We start from the raw sequence: 13,010 nt of genomic DNA, 5'->3' as shown, positions 1-13,010 counted from the left end.
GCCTGCCACCCGTCTAATAGTAAGTGTAGTTTTACCGACACCAACCCTCCCTGACTGTGGTGCTCGCTTCAGCCTCCCTCCCGCTCCGCTTCCTACACCCTCCAGCGCTGCTCCCTAGTCCCTACACTACACCCACCCTCCAGCGCTGCTCCCTAGTCCCTACACTACACCCACCCTCCAGCGCTGCTCCCTAGTCCTACACTACACCCACCCTCCAGCGCTGCTCCCTAGTCCCTACACTACACCCACCAGCGCTGCTCCCTAGTCCCTTCACTACACCCACCAGCGCTGCTCCCTAGTCCCTACACTATACTCAACCTCCAGCGCTGCTCCCTAGTCCCTACACTACACCCTCCAGCGCTGCTCCCTAGTCCCTACACTACACCCACCAGTGCTGCTCCCTAGTCCCTACACTACACCCACCAGCGCTGCTCCCTAGTCCCTACACTACACCCACCCTCCAGTGCTGCTCCCTAGTCCCTACACTACACCCACCCTCCAGTGCTGCTCCCTAGTCCCTACACTACACCCACCCTCCAGTGCTGCTCCCTAGTCCCTACACTACACCCACCAGCGATGCTCCCTAGTCCCTACACTACACCCACCAGCGATGCTCCCTAGTCCCTACACTACACCCACCAGCGATGCTCCCTAGTCCCTACACTACACCCACCAGCGCTGCTCCCTAGTCCCTACACTACACCCACCAGCGCTGCTCCCTAGTCCCTACACTATACTCACCCTCCAGCGCTGCTCCCTAGTCCCTACACTACACCCACCAGCGCTGCTCCCTAGTCCCTACACTATACTCACCCTCCAGCGCTGCTCCCTAGTCCCTACACTATACTCACCCTCCAGCGCTGCTCCCTAGTCCCTACACTACACCCACCAGTGCTGCTCCCTAGTCCCTACACTACACCCACCAGCGATGCTCCCTAGTCCCTACACTACACCCACCAGCGCTGCTCCCTAGTCCCTACACTACACCCATCAGCGCTGCTCCCTAGTCCCTACACTACACCCACCCTCCAGTGCTGCTCCCTAGTCCCTACACTACACCCACCCTCCAGTGCTGCTCCCTAGTCCCTACACTACTACAACCACCCTCCAGCGCTGCTCTCTACACTCTTTTCCACTGCCCTCCACTCCCCCTGCTCCCTACTGCAATCCCGGGATTGAGCGTTTTTCAATCCCGAATCCCGGGATTGAAAAAGCGGCCCGGGATTGGCCTCCCTAGTCTGGACATGGCTGCTAATAACAAATGCACAGACAAAATTCTTAAAGCTATGTGTGCAAATGCTAGGAGCTTAGGAGACAAAATTCCAGAGCTAATTGCGATAATGACAAGGGATAACCTGGATATTGTGGCAATTACAGAGTCATGGTGCAATGAGAATCATGACTGGGACATAGCTATACCACAATACAATTTATTTAGGAAGGATAGATTAGGAAGAATAGGAGGAGGGGTAGCAATGTATGTGAAAAAAGCATAAATGCTACTTTAATACAAAATATTGAAGACAAAACTGAGGCCCTTTGGGTCACTATTGAAACCGGGGAGGAGGACATTATTCGCATTGGCGTGATCTACAGACCACCAGGCCAGGGGCAGGATTTGGACAGAACCTATTGTTGGACATCACTAAAATGGCTTTAAAGGGAGAAGTCATAATCATGGGAGACTTTAATTTACCTGATGTAAATTGGGAGGGGTCTTTTGCAAGTTCAGCTAAATTGGCAAATTTCTACATTCCTTACAGAGAGCATCTCTCAAGCAATTGGTGAGGGAGCCCACTCGCAAAGACTCAATATTAGATTTAATTCTTACAAATGGTGACAGGATATCAGACATATACTGTATGTGGGTGAGCACCTGGGATCCAGTGATCATCAAGCAGTATGGTTTAGTATAAAGACAGGATCCAACTCCCGTCACACAAAAACAAAGGTGTTGGATTTTAGAAATGCTGACTTCGCAAAAATGGGTAAATGTTTAAGTGATTCATTGGTGGACTGGAGGAACTTGGAAGGAGTGCAGGAGAGGAGGGAAAAATTGAAAAGTGCAATACTAAGGGCAACAGACCTTTGTATCAAAAGGGTTAGGAAAAGCACCAGGAAAAGGAAGCCAGTGTGGTTCACAAAAGTAGTATCAACTAGTGTTAAAGCAAAAAAGATGCCTTTTAGGAAATACAAACAGACTCAAAATAATAACGACAAATCTTGACAGACGGAAGGATGCTAAGAAAGTAATCAGACGTGCAAAGGCAGAAGCTGAGGAGAAAATGGCCCAGTCAGCAGATAAAGGGGGCAAAACTTTTTTTTTTAAGTATATAAGTGAAAGGAGAAAATCAAATGGAGGAATAATAAGACTTAAGACAGAGAGTGAGCATTTGGTGGAGGGAGACAAGGCAATAGCAGATCACCTAAATAATTATTTTTGCTCAGTATTTAGTACAGAAGAAGGGATGGGGCAACAGTTAAGTTGCAAGGACATTCATAAAAATAAGGCAGATGAAAATAGGATTTTGGTACTTACCAGGTAAATCCTTTTCTTTGAATCCATAGGGGGCACTGGAGTACTCTTGGGATATGGACGGGCGTAGCCGATCAAAGGCACTGAATATTCAAATTTAGGACTCTTCCCCCCCCTCCATATCCCCAAGTACCTCAGTGTACTTTGCCAGTGTTTTTTACTGAGCGAACAGGATATAGAGAGGTTGACAATGGAGAATCCCTATAACATAACGGACAACCACAAAGTTGATCCGTAACCTTATTGTCAACTAAACAGTTGACACCTTAACCGATAGAACTTTATAATTTGATCCAATCGGTGAAAATGTGTTACCATAAGCTCCTTTGAGCTTAATACCACCCAAGTAAAATTTGTTCACTAAGCTCCCTTGAGCTTAAACAACCCAGGTAAAACTGCTCTGGGTGGGCGTCCAGTGCCCCCTATGGATTCAAAGAAAAGGATTTACCTGGTAAGTACCAAAATCCTATTTTCTTTATCATCCACTAGGGGTCACTGGAGTACTCTTGGGACGTACCAAAGCTTCCCTCGTGGGCGGGAGAGCTGTTTGATACTTGTAACAGTAGGCAGCCAAAGCTAAATGCTGATGGCGCCACCATTCATAACGTGTAAACGTGCACCAACGTGGTGCACTGAAGGCTATGTAGCCGCGTCGTAGACGCTCCACGACCCGCTGGGTCCGACATTCCCACAGAACCTGTGGAATGAACTATTACTGACGTAGGCGATTGTAACTTAGCCTTAAAGTAAACCTGACTTGTAGTCATTATTATCCAACTGGATAATGTCTGCTGAGAAACTGGCTAACACCAGTTTGCAGTATCATATATAACAACAACGTATTCATATCACGTACTGTAGACGTTCGGTACATATATAAACGCGTAACGCGTGTACCACATTCAGAATTTTAGAATGTGCTGTCCACACAGTAACCACTATTGGTATATTGATGTGATGAATACGAAAGCGGATTTCGTCCGAAGATCTGATTTGTCATGAGAAACTCAAATACGGTGGCTTGGAATACAAGGCACCCAAATATGAAAACAAACCCCTTGCCGAAGCACCCTTGCCGTAGGCAAGGCTAGAAGAAAAATGTTTTCCAAAGTGAGAAACTTAATCCCCATTTTTTTAAAAAGGGTTCCAAAATATGAAAATTTAATTCCCTTTTGTTAAAAAAAGGTTCCACAATATGAAAACTGTAAGAAATCTGAACCCAACCTCAAATCGCCTGGCGCTGTAGGTGGGATAAATAGAGTCTGAACTTTGGTGACACCTTGTAGAAAGATGTTCACAGACGTAAATAGAGGCAAACGCTTTGAAAATAAGTTTACCACACAGATACCTGCACTCTTAGTGCAGATGACCGCAGTTTTCCATCCCATTCCGTTTAACAGAATACGGGTACTTGAAGTATGATGTTGGAAACTTCCGAGAGTTACAACCTATGTAAGCACACGAAATTTCTTAATAATGAGCTGCCTTAAGCGGCTTACTATTTCGTAACATGGTTGGTATAACCGATACTGTAACGCTCTATTTTTTAAGAGGGCGGTCTGAACCCTCACCCTGTCAACCGCAGCTGCGGTACATAGATAATAGGTACATAGGTAACTATGGGTAAAAGAAACGTTTCCTGATGTAACAGGTTGGACGTATTATGAGCGGGGCCAGATCGTGTGCAAGTATTCCTTGACAATTCGAGAAGCAAACTTCTCTGAAACCCATGAGATACCACCAGTATGACTGTGACGAACTGTCTTCTGATCCGTTTTGGCAACGAAGAGAGAAGCAGAAAATGGTGGAGCTAGATACACGATGCTGAATGACCCCATGAATGTGATGTACACATACTGAGCTTTCATCATTGTGGCGAGATGCCATCATGTATACTTGAGGGTAACCCCCTTGTGTGGACTCACCTATGAAACACCTCTGGATTTAATGTCCAGTTTCCAAGATCCAAACCCTGACGGGTGAGATCGTGTTTCTTGACATTTTCACATAATGGCGTTCTGAGCCATTAAAGATTTGAGTTACCTGCCGCATAGTCATGCGGCTTCTTGGTTCTCACTGTTGTTGAGTATGCAACTGCCGTTGCTTTGTTTGACTGCTTAAAGGCAGCGTGAGCCAGGGCTGAAAAACAAAATTACATGAAACTCACGGTTGTTTCTCTCCACAGAAATCTTTAGTAAAAAGCGAAAGATTTATTCGTTCTGAAGAGAAACCAGATTCTATCCCTGGTCAGACTGAAAGCGAATCATTTAATGTATTGTAAAATGCACAGAGTTTTAGGACATTTATCTATTGCATTGTAAAATGCACAGAGTTCTAGTACCTTTATCGACAGGAATCTGTCGTGTTTTAGAACCTTTGCGTTGATTTTAACTACAAATCCTGACTCTCTGTGACTGTCGTCCAGAGTATACGCACCCTTGTCCCTCTGTGAGAAACGCGATTGAAAACACATCTTTATTCTTAATAAGTGAATACAGCAATGTACCGCTAATGTGCGTGTACCTTTGTTCTTGCTGGTGTAGTAGGTAAAAGTCTTTGATTTACCGTATTTATAATCTTACCTAGGAATTGACATCGTTTAGACCGACTTAGATGTGATTGTTTTCGAACTTAATATGCTACCGCAACTTAATATGCTACCGCAGTATACCTTAGTAGCACAAGATAGAGGAACTTTGTTGATACATAGTTCTTATGTGAGATTAGCTATCATTTCAACATCACTTTGGTAAATACCGGAAGCGATAAGCAACGGAAGAAATGAACTGGTTAATGGTTGTGGCGATTTGCAAACGCTAGAACCTGATATGAATAAACCTGACTGGGTAAATACGCATTGTGAAAATCAATGCAATTATACAATTGTGTGGCTCCAATAAGCAAAAACTAACCGCAGAAAAAACCATTTTCTAACTGTAGTAAATGACTTGCTGATTGATATTCCACGGAGCTGTTTGATTTTGCTCAAACAGAAGGGAATAAGTAACTTTGACTCTGTTAGCGTACTATTGCCTGGTTTATAAACCAGCAACGACTAAATGACAACCTGCCAAACCGTTCGACAGAAGCAGTTTTGTACTGTAAGCTGTAACTAGCTGCGACATATATGAGTTGAAGTCATGAAACCTCGCAACTGTAACATGAAAAGACGCACTTCCACAATTGTAAAGGCGGTCATCAAACCACTGGCTTGCAGACTGTAACGTCCTGTCGTTACATTTCTTATAAAGGAATAAAACGCCGTTACAAGTATACTGTATGCGTATGCGCTAATGGCAGAATATCCTAAAGGGATAAAATGGCGTTAACAAGTATATCAAATTTAGGAGCAAACAAGCTCTGGCCTCGTCGCGCTTAACTAGCGACAATGAAAATAACCGGCGTTAGCAGAAGCTTTACAGATATACTCTGCAGCTTCTTTTAACCGTGATCGGTATGGTTTCATACATAGATCTAGTGACCCAAATGTATCTGGGGTTTTTATAATGTTTGACAGAAACGCATTTACCAATGCCGGATCGCGTCCTTTTGGACACGATTATGTATGGTTGTCCAAAACCCCGCACTATCTGAGTGCTGGACTAATGTACCCTTCTCACTTGTAGTTATCGGTGTGAGATTTGACATAGAATCGTGCATTAAATTATAAGACCAGTGAAAGAAACACTCTGGTACCCAAAGGAAAATTGTCACTTTGGAAAGCTTGTCTTTTGTTAGCGCTGGCGGAGTTATTCTGAGACTCCGATTACCGCTGTTTTAATTTGAATTGCCAATGTTAACATTTTTAGTCTGCACTAGAGCCTTATTTGCTATGTCGACAGACATCATAATAGGCAACAGACAGACACTTGCACGACTTAATAAAGTTATTATATGGCATATATATCTATAGATATATGTTATTGCTGAACAGCATATTTATTAGGAAACTAAAGTGTTCTTTATGTGAAAAGCAGTTCACATGGGCATGAAACCCGAACCAAATTCCTACTAACACCCCTGCGCCTTCTGGTGGCTTAAAGATGTAGGGCAGGAATGTTCTAGAATTATCCTGCACTACAACTTCCCACTAACACCCCTGCGCCTCCTTGTGGAGTAGAGGTGTATGGCCGGTGTTATGGAATTATAACTGGAAAACCAGCAATGATTAAAATGGCCGTCATGCCATGCTTTCCCAGACAATCACAGTACAGGTTACCTGCTGCAGTTGTAATATAGGCTTAATAGCCTATTATACAGTTACTATGCTTAATAGCCTTTTATACAGTGATAACCCTGGTGTTGGATACAGTAAAATATATGCAATTAGTCAATTAATATGAACACTCAAAAATAACAGAAAACATGGTTAAACTTGCAATAGGTTATCCACTGGTAACCTATTGCCAGCCAAAGCCTCATATATATATTATATATATATATATACCAAGTGTTTACACATATAATCACAGTTTATACTGATATCATAGACAGTTCTGCCAGCCAAAGTTTCATTATATATTATATATATAAACCTGCAGAAACATATAATACCCCGTACACAGCTTGTCTTTGCTGCTGCTATAGGTATTATTCCCCCTCCCCCTCCCCCCTGCATCCCCATGTTACCTGCAGCGTACAGGGATCGGGTGCAGGGAGAGCCTGAATTCCGCGCCGGGGAGCCGTCCGGAAGCTGCTTCCTACAGCAGTACACAGTCTCCCTGTGTCTGCGGTGTCTCTGTGGAAGAGTGGCCGGCGTCCTTTAATGACGTGCGGCCACTGTTTAGTACAGGGGAGTCTCGGCGGCGTGTAGCGGTGCCGGGCCATCAGATCAGTGAGAGCGGCCGGCGTCTGAGTGCCGAGCGGCCGCTCTCTTAGTTGAGCACACAGTGCGTGTCGTTAGAGCAGTGAGAGCGGCCGGCGTCTGAGTGACGTGCGGCCGCTGTGCTTTAGGCCAGCGCACGGAGAGTCTCGGCGGCGATCAGCGGTGCCGGGCCATTAGTGCAGTGAGAGCGGCCGGCGTCTGAGTGACGTGCGGCCGCTCTGCTTTAGGTCTCAGCGTGATTAGCGGTGCCGGGCCATTAGCGCAGTGAGAGCGGCCGGCGTCTGAGTGACGTTTGGCCGCTCAGCGCGTATAATGTGAGGAGAACTCTCTCATTCTCCCCAACTATCAGGTGGAACTTCATATATAAGAAGTGCTCCTCTACTTCAGCGGGACCCGTCAGCGCCTGTACAGTATAACACACACAGCAGGGCGGCAGCGTGAGCTGACCGCCCTGACACACATACCTTGCTTTCCTGGCTGTGACGAGCTTCTCTGTGTAAGCTACGTTTCAGCCTCCAGCTTCTCTCCTCGTGTCTGCTGTAAGCTCTTTCTTCCAGCTCTTTGTCTCATCCTGGCTGTAACGGATCTTCTTTCTGTAAGGTCCGTTCAGCTTGCAGGAGACAGTGGCTGCCTGTGGCTGTGAGGGTGCTCGTTGTGAGGACCGACACGCCATGCGCTTGCTTATAGCGCCTGTGGCTGTGAGGGTGCTCTTTGTGAGGACCGACACGCCATACGCTGCCTTGCAGCGGCACCATCCCGGACCCAAGTTTTTCAGAAACTGGGACGGGAAGTGTAAAAATTAAAAAATAAAAATAAAAAATAAAAATCTTCTGAAAAGTGGCCATTGCCACAAGCCGATGATCATGCTGTGAGCACCGAAAAAACACTGGCAAAGTACACTGAGGTACTTGGGGATATGGAGGGGGGGGAAGAGTCCTAAATTTGAATATTCAGTGCCTTTGATCGGCTACGCCCGTCCATATCCCAAGAGTACTCCAGTGACCCCTAGTGGATGATAAAGAAAGTACATTTACAGAGGAGAAGGTCCGAACAGAACTTTCACAACTAAAAGTGGATAAATCAATGGGACCAGATGGGATGCACCCAAGGATACTCAAAGAGCTAAAAGATGTGCTGGTTACACCTTTAACAGAATTATTTAACCAGTCACTAAATACAGGTGCTATTCCTGAGGACTGGAAAAGAGCAAATGTAGTTCCACTGCACAAAAGTGGAAGAAAGGAAGAAGTAACTACAGACCAGTAAGCCTTATATCAGTAGAAGGGAAAGTAATGGAAAAACTATTAAAAGAAAGAGTTGTGGAATATCTTAAATCAAACAACTTACAGGATCCAAAACAGCATGGATTTACTGGTGGGAGATCATGCCAAACAAATCTTATTGACTTTTTTGACTCTGAAACGAAAATAATAGATCAAGGGGGAGCTGTAGATGTAGCATATCTAGACTTTAGTAAGGCATTTGACACTGTCCCACATCGCAGACTGCTAAATAAACTTGAAGGCGTGGGGGTGGATTATAAAACAATTAAAATAGATAAGAACCTGGTTGCAGGATAGGAAACAGACAGTTGTAGTTAATGGAGTGCAATCTATGGAGGGAAATGTTACCAGTGGAGTACCCCAGGGATCTGTACTTGGTCCAGTTCTCTTTAATATCTTTGTTGGTGACATTGCAGATGGTATTGAAGGGAAGGTATGCCTTTTTGCAGATGATACAAAGATATGCAACAGGGTAGACACGCCGGGAGGGGTAAAACAAATAATTGATGACCTAGGTAGGCTTAAGAAATGGTCAAGAACGTGGCACTACAGTTTAATGCAAAAAAATGCAATATCATGCACTTGGGTCTCAAAAACCCAAAGGCTTAAATATAGTATCAAGGGTACTATAATGCAAACTACTGAAGAGGAAAGGGATTTAGGAGTCACTATTTCAAGTGACTTGAAGGCAGGAAAGCAATGCAACAAAGCAATGAGAAAGGCAAGTCAGATGCTTGGTTGCAAAGGGAGAGGAATCAGTAGCAGGAAAAAAATAAGATTTTACTCACCGGTAAATCTATTTCTCGTAGTCCGTAGTGGATGCTGGGGACTCCGTAAGGACCATGGGGAATAGACGGGCTCCGCAGGAGACGGGGCACTCTAAGAAAGATTTAGTACTACTGGTGTGCACTGGCTCCTCCCTCTATGCCCCTCCTCCAGACCTCAGTTAAGGAAACTGTGCCCGGAAGAGCTGACATTACAAGGAAAGGATTTTGGAATCCAGAGTAAGACTCATACGGTGTGATTGGTGTGGCTGGTATAACTTGTGATAACATACCCAGTCAACAGTATGAACAACAACAGAGCATCAGACAAACCTGATGCAACCATAACATAACCCTTATTTAAGCAATAACTATATACAAGTATTGCAGAAGAAGTCCGCACTTGGGACGGGCGCCCAGCATCCACTACGGACTACGAGAAATAGATTTACCGGTGAGTAAAATCTTATTTTCTCTAACGTCCTAGTGGATGCTGGGGACTCCGTAAGGACCATGGGGATTATACCAAAGCTCCCAAACGGGCGGGAGAGTGCGGATGACTCTGCAGCACCGAATGAGCAAACACAAGGTCCTCCTCAGCCAGGGTATCAAACTTGTAGAACTTTGCAAAAGTGTTTGAACCCGACCAAGTAACTGCTCGGCAAAGCTGTAACGCCGAGGCCCCTCGGGCAGCCGCCCAAGAAGAGCACACCTTCCTTGTGGAATGGGCTTTTACTGATTTTGGAGGCGGCAAGCCAGCCGCAGAATGAGCCTGCTGAATCGTGTTACAGATCCAGCGAGCAATAGTTTGCTTTGAAGCAGGAGCACCAAGCTTGTTGGATGCATACAGGATAAACAGCGAGTCAGGTTTCCTGACTCCAGCCGATCTGGCTACATAAATCTTCAAAGCCCTGACTACATCTAGTAACTTGGAATCCTCCAAGTCACGAGTAGCCCAGGCACCACAATAGGTTGGTTCACATGAAAAGATGACACCACCTTTGGCAGAAATTGCGGACGAGTCCGTAATTCTGCCCTGTCCATATGGAAAACCAGATAGGGACTTTTACATGACAAAGCCGCCAATTTTTGACCACTTTCCACGTGAGATATTTTAACTCCACGGTCTTAAGCGGCTCAAACCAGTGAGATTTCAGGAAACTCAACACCACGTTAAGATCCCAAGGTGCCACTGGTGGCACAAAAAAGGGGCTGAATATGCAGCGCTCCCTTTACAAACGTCTGAACTTCAGGTAGAGAAGCTAGTTTTTGTATGAAAAAAAATGGATCGGGCCGAAATCTGGACCTTAATGGACCCCAATTCTAGGCCCAAAGTCACTCCCGACTGTAGGAAGTGAAGGAAACGGCCCAGCTGGACTTCCTCTGTAGAGGCATTCCTGGCCTCACACCCAGCAACATATTTTCGCCGTATACGGTGATAATGTTTAGCCGTCACCTCCTTCCTAGCCCTTATCAGTGTAGGAATAACCTCATCCGGAATCCCTCTTTTCTACTAGGATCCGGCGTCCAATCGCCATGCCGTCAAACGCAGCTGCGGTAAGTCTTGGAACATACAAGGTCCCTGCTGCAACAGATCCTGCCCTAGAGGCAGAGGCCATGGGTCCTCTGTGAGCATTTCTTGCAGCTCTGGATACCAAGTCCTTCTTGGCCAATCCGGAACAATGATTATTCTTCTCACTCCTCTTTTCCTTATGATTCTCAGCACCTTGGGAAGAGAGGAAAAGGAGGAAACACATAAACCGACTGGAACATCCACGGTGTCACCAGTGCGTCTACAGCTATCACCTGAGAGTCTCTTGACCTGGCGCAATACCTCTGTAGCTTTTTGTTGAGGCGGGATGCCATCATGTCCACCTGTGGCAGTTCCCACCGACCTACAATCTGCGCGAAGACTTCTTGATGAAGTCCCCACTCTCCCGGGTGGAGGTCGTGCCTGCTGAGGAAGTCTGCTTCCCAGTTGTCCACTCCCGGAATGAACACTGCTGACAGTGCGCTTACGTGATTCTCCGCCCAGCGAAGAATTCTGGTGGCTTCTACCATCGCCACCCTGCTCATTGTGCCGCCTTGGCGGTTTACATGAGCCACTGCGGTGATATTGTCTGACTGAATCAGACCCGGTTGGTCGCGAAGCAGGGGCTCCGCTTGACGTAGGGCGTTGTATATGGCCCTTAGTTCCAGGATGTTGATGTGAAGGCAAGTCTCCTGCCTTGACCACAGCCCTTGGAAATTTCTTCCCTGTGTGACTGCCCCCCACCCTCGGAGGCTTGCATACATGGTCACCAGGACCCAGTCCTGAATGCCGAATCTGCGACCTTCGAGAAGGTGAGCACTCTGCAGCCACCACAGGAGAGACACCCTGGCTCTGGGGGATAGGGTGATTAACCGATGCATCTGAAGATGTGATCCGGACCACTTGTCCAGTAAGTCCCATTGGAAGGTCCTCGTATGGAACCTGCCGAAGGGAATGGCCTCGTATGATGCCACCCTCCTTCCCAGGACTCGAGTGCAGTGATGCACTGACACCTGTTTTGGTTTTAATAGATTCCTGACCAGTGTCACGAGCTCCTGAGCTCTCTCTATCGGGAGATAAACCCTTTTCTGGTCTGTGTCTAGGATCATGCCTAGGAGAGGCAGATGAGCTGTAAGAACCAACTGCGACTTTGGAATATATAGAATCCAGCCGTGTTGCCGTTACACTTCCAGAGAAAGTGATACGCTGTTCAGCAAATGCTCTCTTGATCTCGCTTTTATGAGGAGATCGTCCAAGTACGTGATAATAGTGACACCTTGTTTCCGCAGGAGCACCATCATTTCCGCCATTACCTTGGTGAATATTCTCAAGGCCGTGGAGAGACCAAGAAATTGGTAATGACAATCCCGTACCGCAATTCTGAGGTACGCCTGATGAGGTGGATAAATGGGGACATGAAGGTATGCATCCTTTATGTCCCGAGTCACCATAAAATCTCCCCCTTTCAGGCTTGCAATAACCGCTCTTAGCGATTCCATCTTGAACTTGAACCTTTTCAGGTATATGTTCAGGGATTTTAAATTTAATATGGGTCCGACCGAACCGTCTGGTTTCGGGACTACAACATGGTCGAATAATAACCCCCTCCTTGTTGAAGGAGGGGAACCTTGACCACCACCTGTTGAAGATACAATTTGTGAATTGCAGTTAACACTGTTTCCCTCTCATGGGGGGAAGCTGGCAGGGCCGTCGGTGAGGGGGCATCTTCTCAAAGTCCAGCTTGTATCCCTGAGACACAATATCTATTGCCCAGGGATCTAACAGGGAGTGAACCCACTTGTGGCTGAACTCACGAAGGCGTGCCCCCACCGGGCCTAGCTCCGCCTGTGGAGCCCCAGCGACATACGGTGGATTTTTGTAGAGGCCGGGGAGGACTTCTGTTCCTGGGAACTAGCTGTGTTGTGCAGCTTCTTTCCTCTGCCCCCGCCTCTGGCAAGAAAGGACGCACCTCGGACTTTGTTTCTTTATTCGAAAGGCTGCATTTGATAATGTTGTGCTTTCCCAGGCTGTGCAGGAATATTATATATATATATATATATATATATATATA

General features: G+C 46.2%; 1 protein-coding gene and 1 pseudogene across 2 annotated transcripts in view; both read right to left on the bottom strand.

Moving 5' to 3' along the window:
• Positions 1 to 13,010, bottom strand: part of FAM117B (family with sequence similarity 117 member B) — a 136,704-nt gene that overhangs the window by 42,048 nt on the left and 81,646 nt on the right. The gene's annotated exons all lie outside the window — the stretch shown is intronic.
• LOC135038142 (U5 spliceosomal RNA) lies at positions 4,666 to 4,775 on the bottom strand (annotated as a pseudogene).

This window comes from Pseudophryne corroboree, unplaced genomic scaffold (assembly GCF_028390025.1).
Source record: "Pseudophryne corroboree isolate aPseCor3 unplaced genomic scaffold, aPseCor3.hap2 scaffold_703, whole genome shotgun sequence".
NCBI classification, from domain to species: Eukaryota; Metazoa; Chordata; class Amphibia; order Anura; family Myobatrachidae; genus Pseudophryne; species Pseudophryne corroboree.
The sequence above is the reverse complement of the archived record's forward strand: the minus strand, read 5'-3'. Positions and strand labels throughout refer to the sequence as shown.